Here is a 12030-nt window from a genome sequence, read left to right on the forward strand (position 1 = left end):
GTTTATCTAACTTGCTTGCAAGCCCTGTACCCTGTACTTATTGGCAAGTAGGTTTGAGCTGAAAATTTGGGCAAAAACAATGAAAATCATATTTAAATAAACATCAAATAGCTCATAAAAACTAACTGCCGTTACGTGGGAATGTTTCTAGTAGCTTTTAAAATACTTTTCGTGTTTCCTTGGAGTACATTGGGTACAAGTCAGTGGTTTTGGAAAGAGGGTTAAACTAAGTTTCCTGACGGCCTTCCTTTCCATTATGTAACCGAACTTCAGCCTCACAACTACAGACCGCAGCCATTTTAGAAGCCGTAAAGTTTTGGGAGTTTCTCCTCCCCCCGCCCCCCCAAAAAACTCTAAGGTCCTGCGAAGTGGTTTCGATGTTTCTACCTCACCCGGCTCATTTGGCCTTTTATTCGCAAAATACAGTTACTCCGGATTATCCATTTAAGAATTCTAATTGTAGAAATCCACTTCCGGAATATATCGCAACAGTCACCGTTTACTGTTGTCCCCTGCAATAGAGCTGGACCCATCTTAAAGGCTTAGATTCAAATCAAGGCATTAGGGTGGACCTGTGTTACATGGCTTTTGTTGTTGATTTTGTATTTACTAAATACCAGCTAGACTCCTACACTTTGGGTTGCCTGTTTAGACACAGCCTGGACCTTTTGTTCTTTCCAAACGTGTGCTTGTTTCAAATATCCGGAAAAGCCAACAGTTTCACTGTCAAAAACAGAGCGACCTTCGGCTGCCACTCGCGGAAGGAACGTGTTCTAAAATGTTTGCGAACCTTTACTTCAGGGTTTACTAGGTGTTTTTTTTCCCACAAATTTTGTATCACCTCCGGTTTGATTCTCTTAAGACTTTTAAAAATAGAGCACAAAGGGAAGTAACTTTTTTCCAAACCCAAAGCCTTTTCTTTCTGCAGGTTAGCTAGTAGTTCATTTTTAAAACACGTCCTGTGTTTCCTACCAAAAGGGAAATCCGCGGAAGCACCGGGAAAGGAGAACTGGTGCGTCTCCGATGTTTGAAGAGAGGCCTCAGTTCTCCCGACTGCGAGGGGGACCTGTCTCGCGGGCGAAGGCTGAGGATTTAGACAAGACAATGGCGCCGCTAGTTTCCGGACACGCCTTCCAGGCAGCTAAAGCGACTGCGGCGACAAGAAACCAGGGAGAGGCCAAGCGGGGTAAGTACAACCTTCAGAACCCTCGGCCAGTGAGGCCGGGGGTGGGGGTGGGGCTCGACCGGCGCACCCTACGCTGGCACGGCGCAGGGATATGCTGGCCGTGAGCCGCCTCCCTTTGTGAGGCGTTGACTCGCGGGCGGTGTTGCCGGTTCTAACCGGCTCCAACCGGTCCCGGCCGCCTCCAGGGGCGGTGGCGGTTGACGCAGCGCGCCACTGCGCACGCGCGCCCCACCCCCAAGGCCAATGCCTAGCCTAGAGAAATGCGTGGGGGAGGGTGGCAGCTGTCCCTAGTTGGGGGTTTATTGGCTGCCTTTCCAGCTTTTCACTGCTCTTGGACTCTTCTTTTCTTCCAGGGGATGCTGCCTTCATTTTCAGCCCGGATGGCCTTTCCTTTACGTCCTCCGTGTTTTGTCATTCCCTCATTACCGCAAAGTCATCCATTAACTAAAACTTTTCGCACATCATCCTTCCTCTTTGTTTATTCTAACAGCCCTTGAGTGTTTGTACGTCACCAGATTTTGTTAATCTAGATTGCTTGAAACAGAAGGGGTTTCAGAGATTGACCTAATACAGCTGCCTGTTTTTGTTTTGTTTTTTTTTGGAAGCGGGTGTTGGGTTGTGTTTTTGAGGAGAGTGGTGGTGAGATAAAGTGGAGCGCTCCAGGGCACATGGTGATTTAAAACCTAGACCCCAGGACAGGTGACACCCCCTTTCTGGCCCTCTCTTGCCTCCAGGGTTTTTAATTCTAGAACGTGTGCAGATGTTTAGGCAGTACATTCCAAAAGGGGTAAATGGAGTCCACTGGCATGGTATAGGTTAGGATGGCCTCTTAAAGTCTCTAATCTGTGTTTTTCAAACCCTTTTGGTTCCTACAAAGGCACTGGTTATGAAAGGGTGAGGGAGCACGCTTGGGGGCCTTTAGCAAGTGAGGGTTCTGTATCCTGTGCTAATCTCCTAACTTTACCCACCAAAGCAGCTGATTAAAGTGATGTTAGTGAAGCTGTACTTGTTTAATCAATCTTTCTCCCTGTAAGAGTGGAATATTACTGAGATGCTGATGGCTCCTCTCATACGCAGTTTTGATATTTGCTCAGTGACTGGAAAATTTTTAGTAGATTTTTAGGACTGGAAGGAGGAAAAACTGAGTTGGGTCACCTCATTTTACAAATGGGGATTTGGGGGCCTGGGGAGTTTGGGATTTGCTTAAAATCAGATATAGCTAATTAGTACCAGAAGTTATTCTTGAATCCAGGAATTCCAACCTCATGGCACCTGCCTTTCTCTTCCACTCCCTCTTACCACTAACCCCCCTTCTCCCAGGGCTTCTGTCAGTCTGCTCGACTGCCCTTCTTTAGGGCTTGGTGGGGATGGGAGACCCTAGGCCCCCGTCTTGTCTGCGATCTCGCTCCCTCTCTGGAGCCACTAAAATAAGAGCCCTGAAGTGCTTTAAGTAGCTATCAGCATAGCTAACTAGTCATTTCCATTCTCCTTACACATAGATATAGCATTTTCCTTATACTGTGAGAATGACTGTGTTGTATTTGGCTAATTCCCCCTGAATTTGGGGAAAGAGATTTGAATGAAGCTCAGCAGTCAGGAAACTTCGGTAAGAGGTATGGCTTGCTAAAGAGACAATTCTTACCTTTGTTCCCCAGTTGGTAAGTAAAAAATATTTTAGAGGTTATGAACACTGACCCTCTTTTTACTATTTGGGCCTGATGGTTTACTGCCCTCATCTCTCCTAGCTTTTGCTTCACAAAATTAGCGGTCTCCAAACTACTCCTAATTCTTTCTTCTTCTTCTTGATATGGTGAGTCTCTTTTTTTCTGTAAGATAATTTAAACAAGATGGCCTAAATTTGCCATTTTCTTTTTGAGGAGATAATACATTTGATTATGAGCCTTTCTCTCAATTCTTTTGAACCAAGGCTCTCTTTAACACAAAACTAAATTTTCTTCAAGGCATCTTTTCTCTGGCTCTCGTTCATGTTCCTTTTCATAGCATTCTAAAGGCAGCTGGTCTCAAAACCCTGTTTATTCCCCTCAACCCAGTCTGAAACCTGGTCTTTATTTGGGCCTAAGGGCACAGGTATAAGAGGGATAATCCATTTCAACTGATGGGTCACTTTGTGCTCCCACTGCACCCTCAAAATGCCCAGGCTAAAAATAGGAGGCTCTTGGTTCTGATTTCTGGCAATTACTCTCCTGACAGCGTGTGACCTTGGGTACTAACCCAAATAGCATCTCAGTGGTAATTTTCTTACTTGTAAAATGAGATTAGAGGAAAGGAATGATGATGCGAATTCTATAAAATGCAGTAAACAAAAAGATGAGAAGGGAACATGGAAGATTTTAGACCTCCTGGCTGTAGCTCCAAGGAGGTGGGGCACTGAAAAGGACTAAAGTAGCAAAAATTTAGAATCAGGCCCCTAGAGCTTCTGTCACCTAATCCTCCAGAATCACGTTAGGCCAGAAACCTCCAAAGAATGACAGAATCTGCTCCACCTCCTCTTTTTTAATAAGGCCAGTGGGGCTTAGTCAAGAGAAGTTTCTGAGGCCTTTCCTTTCTGGGTCTAAGGTTCAGAGGCTAGTCTGAGTGAGTCTTCAGGGATACCTGGGAACCTCCCACACCTCTTTTCTTGTATTTCCTCTAAGCTTGTGCTATTTAGCTAATCCTTTGTTGCCAGAGACAGTTTTGGAAATGCTGGTCAGCAATAAAGTGAAGTCGCTCAGTCGTGTCCAACTCTTTGCGACCCCATGGACTGTAACCTACCAGGCTCCTCCGTCCATGGAATTTTCCAGGTAAAAGTACTGGAGTGGATTGTTATTTCCTTCTCCGGGGGATCTTCCCGACTGAGGGATTGAACCTGGGTCTCCCGCATTGTAGAAAGACGCTTTACCATCTGAGTCACCAGGGAAGTCTGGTCAACAATAAAATGCAAGGGGAATCCCCACCCAACCCCCATCCCGTAGAACAACTTTCTTGTTTTCTAAAGATTCAAGAAATTTGCAGTTCCCAGCGCCCTTCTGCTGCCCACATTCCCCAAGCTGATCTCTGGAATGATGACTGTTTCAGCTTCCTCCTCTCTGCACAGCAGCCAACTCACACTGTAGGAAAAACCCACAGAGATGATGCAGCTTAGAGCTCCATTATGCAAAAGAGAGGTCATTGTTTTCCAGGGTATTTTGGACAGCTAAAAATGTACCCAGAGAAAATCTAAAATCAACCACTGAAATCCACCAGACACATAGTTACCTCACAGAGAACTGTGGGCAATTCTAGCAAAAACAAGTTACAGAAACTAAAAATGGCTGTGTCATCGGCCTTCCCCAAACTATTGTTGGGAAGAGGCAGCCTGAGCCTCTCTCTCTCAGGCACTGAACGTCACTAGGGTGAAGAGTAAAGGAAACATTCTCCTCTTATCTTCCCCAGAAAAGCAGCCATCTTAAAGGAACAAAATTGTGATATTTGCAGAGATGTGCCTGGACATACAGACTGTCATACAGAGTGAAGTAAGAAAGAGAAATACAGTGGAACCTAGAAAAATGGTATAGATGATCTTATTTGCAAAGCAGAAATAGAAACACAAATGTAGAGAACAAACATATGGATACCAAGGGAAAAAGAGGGGCGAGAGGGTGGGATGAACTGGGAGTTTGGATTGATATATATACACTATTACACTGTGTGCAAAATGGATAACTAATAAACTATTGTATGACATAGGAAACTCTTCTCAGTGCTCAGTGGTGAACTAACTACATGGGAAGGAAATCCAAAAAAGAGGGCATATATATGTAAACATGTAGCTGATTCACTGTAGCTTTTGCTGTACAGCAGAAGCTAACACACACTGTAAAGCAATTATACTTCAATAAAAATTAATAAAAAGAATCCAGGGACTCCCCTGGTGGTCCAGTGGCTAAGACTCTGTGCTCCCAACGCAGGGGGCTTAGGTTTGATCTCTGGTCAGGGAACTAGATCCCACATGCTGCAACTAAGACCCAGCACAGCCAAAGAAAGAAAGAAAGAAAAGAATCCATCTTTAAGTGTAGGACATATGTAGTAGAAGAGTTCTGTGTAGATAGAATCCTCTTTCTAGCGGAGAATATATCTCCAGTCCAAGAACATGCTCCTAGTTCCGTCTTTAGTTTATTTGCCACATAATGTTCTTGGCCCTGGGCCCTACAGCCTATTTGTGGATCTTTCCGGAAGGCCAATCTGTAGCATCATAGGATGTAGGAGGACAGAATGACAGCAAGAGGCAGAAGGCAGCTCTGTTTCAGCCTGTTTCTCCCCAGCTTAAGGGCCCTTCACCGGCTTCACCCAGCACTTCCAGACCTTCCTTTCCTAGGCTGTGCGCCCTCCCTGTGGCCTCTGCTCTTGTCCTGGCTAGCCTTGAGTGGAGACGGTCTACTGACCCCCTCCCTAGGCAGAGAACAGGGTCTCCCAGCTTTCTTTATTCCCTTCATTGTGCCTGGTGCACCTGCAGGACAGCTTTATTTTCTGTAATATGTATTGAGCACTGTGCCACACACATTCCGTAGACGGTCTCTTTTCAGTCCTCACGATCACCCTGTGCGGGAGATACGGTTGTTAACCCTCTGGATGGATGAGAAAACTGAGGCCAAGGCTGTCTCTCTTGACATTACTACTGCCTGGCACACACTGCTGCTGCTGCTGCTGCTGCTGCTAAGTCACTTCAGTCGTGTCCGACTCTATGTGACCCCATAGACGGCACACACTAGAAGCTCAAAATGTGTCTATTAATAATTAAATGAATACATTGGAATAGTATCTCTTTTGAAAGTTAAAGTGAAGTCGTGTCGAACTCTTTGCAACCCTATGGACTATAGCCCATCAGGCCCTTCTGTCCATAGGATTTTCCATGCAAGAATATTGTGGTGTGTTGCCATTTTCTTCTCCAGAGGATCTTCTGACCCAGGGATCAAATTCAGGTCTCCCACATTGCAGGCAGACTCTTTACCCGCTGAGCCACCAGAGAATCTTTAAATTAAAAAATAGAATAGTTTTTTTTTAACACAGTAGATGCCCAGTAAGTTCAGAGTGATTGGTAACCCAGCCAGGGAGGGGCTGCGAAAGGACAACTTGGCCCCCATCCAGGAATGTCCAGTCCAGGGACACTTGTATAAAGTGAACTCAGTGGTTCTCTGAAGTTTTCAGCATTTTGTTACACTGTGTAAGTATTGGAGGGTGGTGGTGAGGAAGAAGGCAGTGATTAGACAAAAGCTAATGTGCTTTGAAAGGAACAAAATACTTTCAGATGTAACACAAACATGACCGCCCAGCAGGCTGGAGTAAAATGGCACTGAGTTGTACTGGGTAAGAAACTGCAGAACTTCTAGACAGACACAGCAGTGGGGGAAAGGGGGTGCCGGAAGGCTGTCTTCAGTGTCCATGGAGCTCTGGCTTCCAGAGTGGAGGGCAGGTCTCACTATCGCTTCACTGGAGGACTCCCTGTAGGAGGCACTGTGTCTAGCCCTGACCTATGCTGGGGGGCACTCTGGTTACTCATCCTCTGAGGCCTGAGAGTAGACCTTCCAAAATAGCCTGGAGGGACTGTGAAGCTTCCCAGTGGGCAGTATGCATATGTTCAGTCACCCACTGAGGTCCAGACAGATGCTGTGTTAGCATCACACACCCAGCAAAAGGCTAGAAAACACTCCTCCCCTCCTACACACACACACACACACACACATTCTCACTCACACACACACACACACACACAGGTGTCCATTCTTTCTCCACGCAGCTGCGGCCCATATCCAGCAGAGATCAGTCTCATGGAATAGGGGTAGAGGTCACGAAGCTCTAGGAACCTTGCCTGCGTGCCTGTGTGCATGCTTAGTCGCTCAGTCATGTATTCCTCAGCACATGCCAGATAAAAACAGAAGCCCACAGCACCATGGGTCTTTCTCCAGGGCTGATGTAATAGTAAAGACTTGCAGTAATTGAGGCGGAATGGACCTTAAAGCCCTTTAGGTGATGGGAACTCACTAGAAAGCAAGAGGAGCAGGCAGGGGGAGACAGGAGCGATGTCTGGAGAACTTGAGTTACCTGGAGAGGGAGTTGGGACTCGGCTCTTTGGACAGAAGGATGGCTTTTGAGCTGGGAGAGGCCCTGGCTTTCGGTGGTATTGTGTAGCTGCTCTTTGCAAGGTGACTGAGCTGGGAGAGGCGACAGAGTGGAGGGCACCAGAGTCCATCGTCCCAGCCTGGGCCAGACTTCATGGAGGCTTGGATTGGGGTGGATGGTGGCATGGGACAAGAGAAACAAGACAGGAATAGGTCTGCAGAGGCTCTTTGGGCACCCCACACTGGCCTCCTCCTCAGCATCCCAGCCCTTTCCAGACTCATGTTCTTTCCTCTTTTTTTTGGCTACACTGTGTAGCATATGGGATCTTAGTTTTCCATCCAGGAATGGAATCTGTTCTCCCTGCGGTGGAAAAGCAGTAACCATTGGACCTCCAGGGAAGTTTCCCTACTTTTTAAAGCATTCATGTTCATCTTTATTTATTTTTGTGGGGTCCCGAACCCAGGTCTCCCACATTGCAGGCAGATTCTTTACCAGCTGAGTCACCAAGAATACTGGAGTGGGTAGCCTATCCCTTCTCCAGGGCATCTTCTTGACCCAGGAATCGAACCAGGGTCTTCTGCATTGCAGGCGGATTCTTTACCAGCTGAGCTATCAGGGAAGCCCAGGCATTCAATAGATGTTTATTAAAAGAAAGATTCTTTAAATCCTATAGTGCTTTACAATTTTCAAAAGTTTCACACAGGGTTTTTCCTGGTGGTCCAGTGGCTAAGACTCCGAGTTCCTGATGCAGAGGGCCTGGGTTTGATCTCTGGTTAGAGAACTAGATCCCACATGCTGCAACTAACAGCTCTCACAAGCCACAACTAAGACCTGACACAGCTAAATAAATAATTTTTTAACAGTTTCACGCATGTGACTTCATGTAATCCCATAATAACCCTTCCCTCCACCTTTGTATTGCCCCTCCCCCTTCCCTCTCCCCACTGGTAACCACTAGATTGTTTCTGTGTCTGTGAGTCCAGACGCCTGTTCCTTACTCTCAATGACACATCTGCCTGGAATGCCCCTCCCCCTCTCTTCAGATGACACTCATTATCATCGCCCTGCCTAGATGTCACTCCTGGGAAAGGGCCTCTCTGACCAGCATATCCGAAGTCATCCTGTATCACCCCCCAGAGTAACTCTGTCACAACACAGCCTATATTTTCCTGCTTGAGTATGTGTTTGGTAACATGTCCCCCTCTCTCCTCAGAGGGTCAAAGGGCCTCCAGGATTTGCAGCCTGGTTGGCAAGGAGGATGGGATGTCACTACTGGAGGCTGAAAAGGGGACAGAGGAGCCTCGAGCTCATTCTTCATAGATACAGGAGAGATGGGTCTGTGCCATCCTTCCTACAAGCCCTGGCTGTGGACAAAGGGCGGGAACTCCACAGAGATGTCCCTTGGCTTCTTTTGAAAACCTGTTTCTCTAAGGCCAGAGCTCATTCTGGCCCCTGCATTCCCAGCTGCTGCTGCTGGGGAGCAGCTAACCTGAGATGGGGGGCAGCTTAGAATCCAGAGGAGGGAAGTTGGGGAGGGGAGAAGGAATAGAGAACTTCCCGTGTCTTCCTTGCTCCCCACAGACGTCACTTCTGCGTGTGAGTTCCAGAAATGAACAAACAAAATACTCCCCCCAAGAAATCAGAGCATCCAGATAATTTCTGGGGAGCGGAAGTGGTGCACCCCCAATACTTAGGTGCCCCTGGGCTTGTTTCAGCCCTGCTGCCCTGTACTCCAGGAGCGTGGCGGGGGCAACGGGGGCAGGAGGGGAGCATGCCCAACAGAGTGACTTGGCTCAAGAACCATGAAATGGTGATAGAAGCTGTAATTCCTCTCCTTTTGCCTTCCCCCAAAGCAGGAATCCTGGGGCTCCTGGGAACATCGGTTGGGGGCCAGCCCTGGCGTCCCAAGGCAGCACAGTGCTAGCATGACTGCAGTTCTGACACGTCCACACCAGACAGGCCTTTGGTGTCGCCAAGTCTCAGGCTGCCTCAGGCCTCTCAGCCTGCAGCCTGCAAAACCCAAGAATTTTAGACAGCAGAGCTTGGGAAGAAGGTGGAGCCAAGAACAGCAATGGGAAAAGTATATGGGTGGAAATTTCCATGACTCTTCTGCCAAAGCAAAGGCTTCAGCTGAGGCCCAAGACAGAGACAGACCTGGGAGCTAGAAACCATCGAGGTCACACAGGGTCACCCTTCCTCATTCTCCCAGATCTTTGTCACCAGCTGCCCCCCCCTGAACCTGGGCCAAAAAACTCAATCAGTTGTGTCCCCTCTATTCCAGCCCCACTTGATATCAGTCTCCTAGTTTTATGAGACATCCCACCACCTCTCCCTCAAGGACACGGCCAACCTCCCGGCCAGTGGAAGCCCCTGCTTTAGGAGCCACATCAAGGACCCTTGCCTCCTGCAGGAAGCCTTCCCTGCTGAATGGCCCATCTGTCCTTCGGTCACCCATGGCCATCACTGTCCAATGACCTCCTCAGCACTCTTGTGATCATGCCCTTTGCTCAGTGACTCATCTGTTACCCTCAGCCATGGTCTATGACTTTTATTGCTGTTCATCACTTATCCTTGAAAACACAGTCCAAGTCTTCCTATAGCCTGCCTCAGCTCGAAATAGTGGTGCACACAGCTTGTGCAGCATCCACACAGACCATCCTGTGTGTCCTCCAGCTGGTGAGACTCACCCCAGGTTCCAACTGCTGGTCCCCAGGATCTACCCCCAGCCCAAGCCTGCACTTCCCCAGCAGGAGTCCAGCACGTATATTTACAGACTTAACCTCTGTCCCCACTCCACCCCCACCCCGGTCAGAATCCCGGAGAGGATGAATGATGGGGACTCAGCCCGGGGTCCTGGCCACAGCCTTCCCAGGGGCCTGTGTGGCCATGCCCACCAGCCCTCAGCCCCAACCCAGAAACATGGTTGTCCTGGAGCCAAGCAGGTGTCTCCTCCCTGTTCTTCCACTCAGTCCAAAGTTACCTTCCCTCAGTCCCCCAGAAGACCATAGATCTCTCCCCCTCTGCACCCCATCTGGTTCTGTAACTCTTTGGCCTTTATAGAGAGGTCATGGAGAGAGTGGCCTTGAGAGTCCCACACACTTTGTCTCAGCCTGGCTCCCCACTTGCTGGCTATGCCCTGTTATGTGGCAAGTAAGTTAACTTCTCTGAATCAAGTTTATTTCTCAGTGAAATAGGGGTGATCTGTGTAGTACCCCATTCTCAGAGTTGTGAGGATGTCCAGAGCTTAGTATAATGCCTGGCTCAAATTATGCTCCCTGTAAACAGTGGTCATCACCACCTTCCTTCCCCCGACTCCCGTACTAAGTAGGCAGCCCCCTCCCAGACTCCCAAGTCTGACTGGAGCCAGGCACATGTCAGGAAGGGGTTAAACACTGCAATGACTTCATTCTTGCCTTGGAGGAGGAAGGAGGCAGAGAAGATAGCAAAATCAGGCCAGAGACTGGGTGGAATTTTCCAGTGCTCATAAACAGGGCCATCTGGGTTGCTAACTGTGGTCACCATGGAAACGGTCACGTGTGCCTGCCTTCTGGTTATTCCAACCTGGCTCAAGGCCGATAACACAAGCTCCAGGCCTCTTCATTGGCTGCCACATTCTCTTGCCACCAAAATCTAGCAGGAGATTGGCCAAGTGCAGTTACTGGGCTGGTGTTAGACCTTCCCCACGCCACTGTTGGAACCTGCTGGAAGCTGTTGTTTTGAACCAGAAGAAGATGGAAAATAGGCTGCCAGAGATGTTGCCATAGCAACTGCTTTCTTTCTGCTCTCTTAGGGTTAATAGTTGACTTCTTTGTAGTTGTACTTTTCCAAAGGCAGAAGGAGTGGCAGCCATTTTACACTGACTTTAGCATCTTTTTTGAAGGGGAATACTCTCATCATCCACAGTAGTCAAGGAATTTCTGAGCCTCTACTTATGGCTTTGGTTACCAATCCACCCCTACTTTCTTTTTGTAAAATGGAGTGTTCATTCAGGACACCCTATCTTCTAGGGCTGGAGTAAGTTTGCAAATGGGCTTCCCTGGTGGCTCAGTGCTAAAGAATCCACCTGCTAATGCAGGAGATGCGGGTTTGATTCTTGGTCCAGGAAGATCCCTTGGAGACTGAAACGGCAACCCACTCTTGTGTTCTTGCCTGGGAAATCCCATGGTCAGAGGAACCTGGTAGGCTACAGTCCATGGGGTCACAAAGAGTCAGACACGACTTAGTGATTTTTTTTTTTTAAGTTTGCAAATGCTCACTGTAAACTGTAAAGCTCTGTCCACTCACCATGTGTCTTTAATTGACCAGCGTTGACATTGGTGTAGGGTGGAACAACCCTATGAGGTGGAGTTGGGGGCCCTACTGACTTGTTAGGAAAGCCCAGAGCCTTGAGACCCAGGGGCCCCCTGGAAGTCCACTTACTGTTCTGTCACTGGGACCATCAGCACTTCACAGAGCTCCCTAGGGACTCCCTTTCTCTTTCTGTAAAAGAGTTCCTCTGTAGAGGACCTTGGAAGGCCCATTCCAGCTCAGACATTTCATGAATCTGAGTTAAAGGCCTGCCTGCTTGTTGCAGTGAAAAGGAAAAAAGAGGAATGAGTTTTTCTCTTTCTCTTTCCTAAGAACAAAGTAGATGAGAAGCATGAGCAGGCCTGAACATTCCTAGTTTTTTTCTTTTTCTTTTACTTTAACTGCTCCTAACTCTACATATCTATAACTAAGTTTGCTTTTCTGCTCCCTAACTCTGCAGG

The 12030-nt window shown here is 48.0% G+C and overlaps 1 long non-coding RNA gene across 1 annotated transcript; it reads left to right on the forward strand.

The window, feature by feature from the left end:
- Positions 1-859: 859 nt before the first annotated feature.
- Positions 860-1754, forward strand: LOC129548777 (uncharacterized). The gene is made up of 2 exons (XR_008684402.2): positions 860-1186; positions 1540-1754. It is a non-coding gene; the product is annotated as an uncharacterized LOC129548777 (long non-coding RNA).
- The last annotated feature ends 10276 nt before the right edge of the window (positions 1755-12030 follow it).

Source organism: Moschus berezovskii, chromosome 25 (genome assembly GCF_049115385.1).
Source record: "Moschus berezovskii isolate FMDL1 chromosome 25, NW_MosBer_1.0, whole genome shotgun sequence".
In the NCBI taxonomy this organism is placed as follows: domain Eukaryota; kingdom Metazoa; phylum Chordata; class Mammalia; order Artiodactyla; family Moschidae; genus Moschus; species Moschus berezovskii.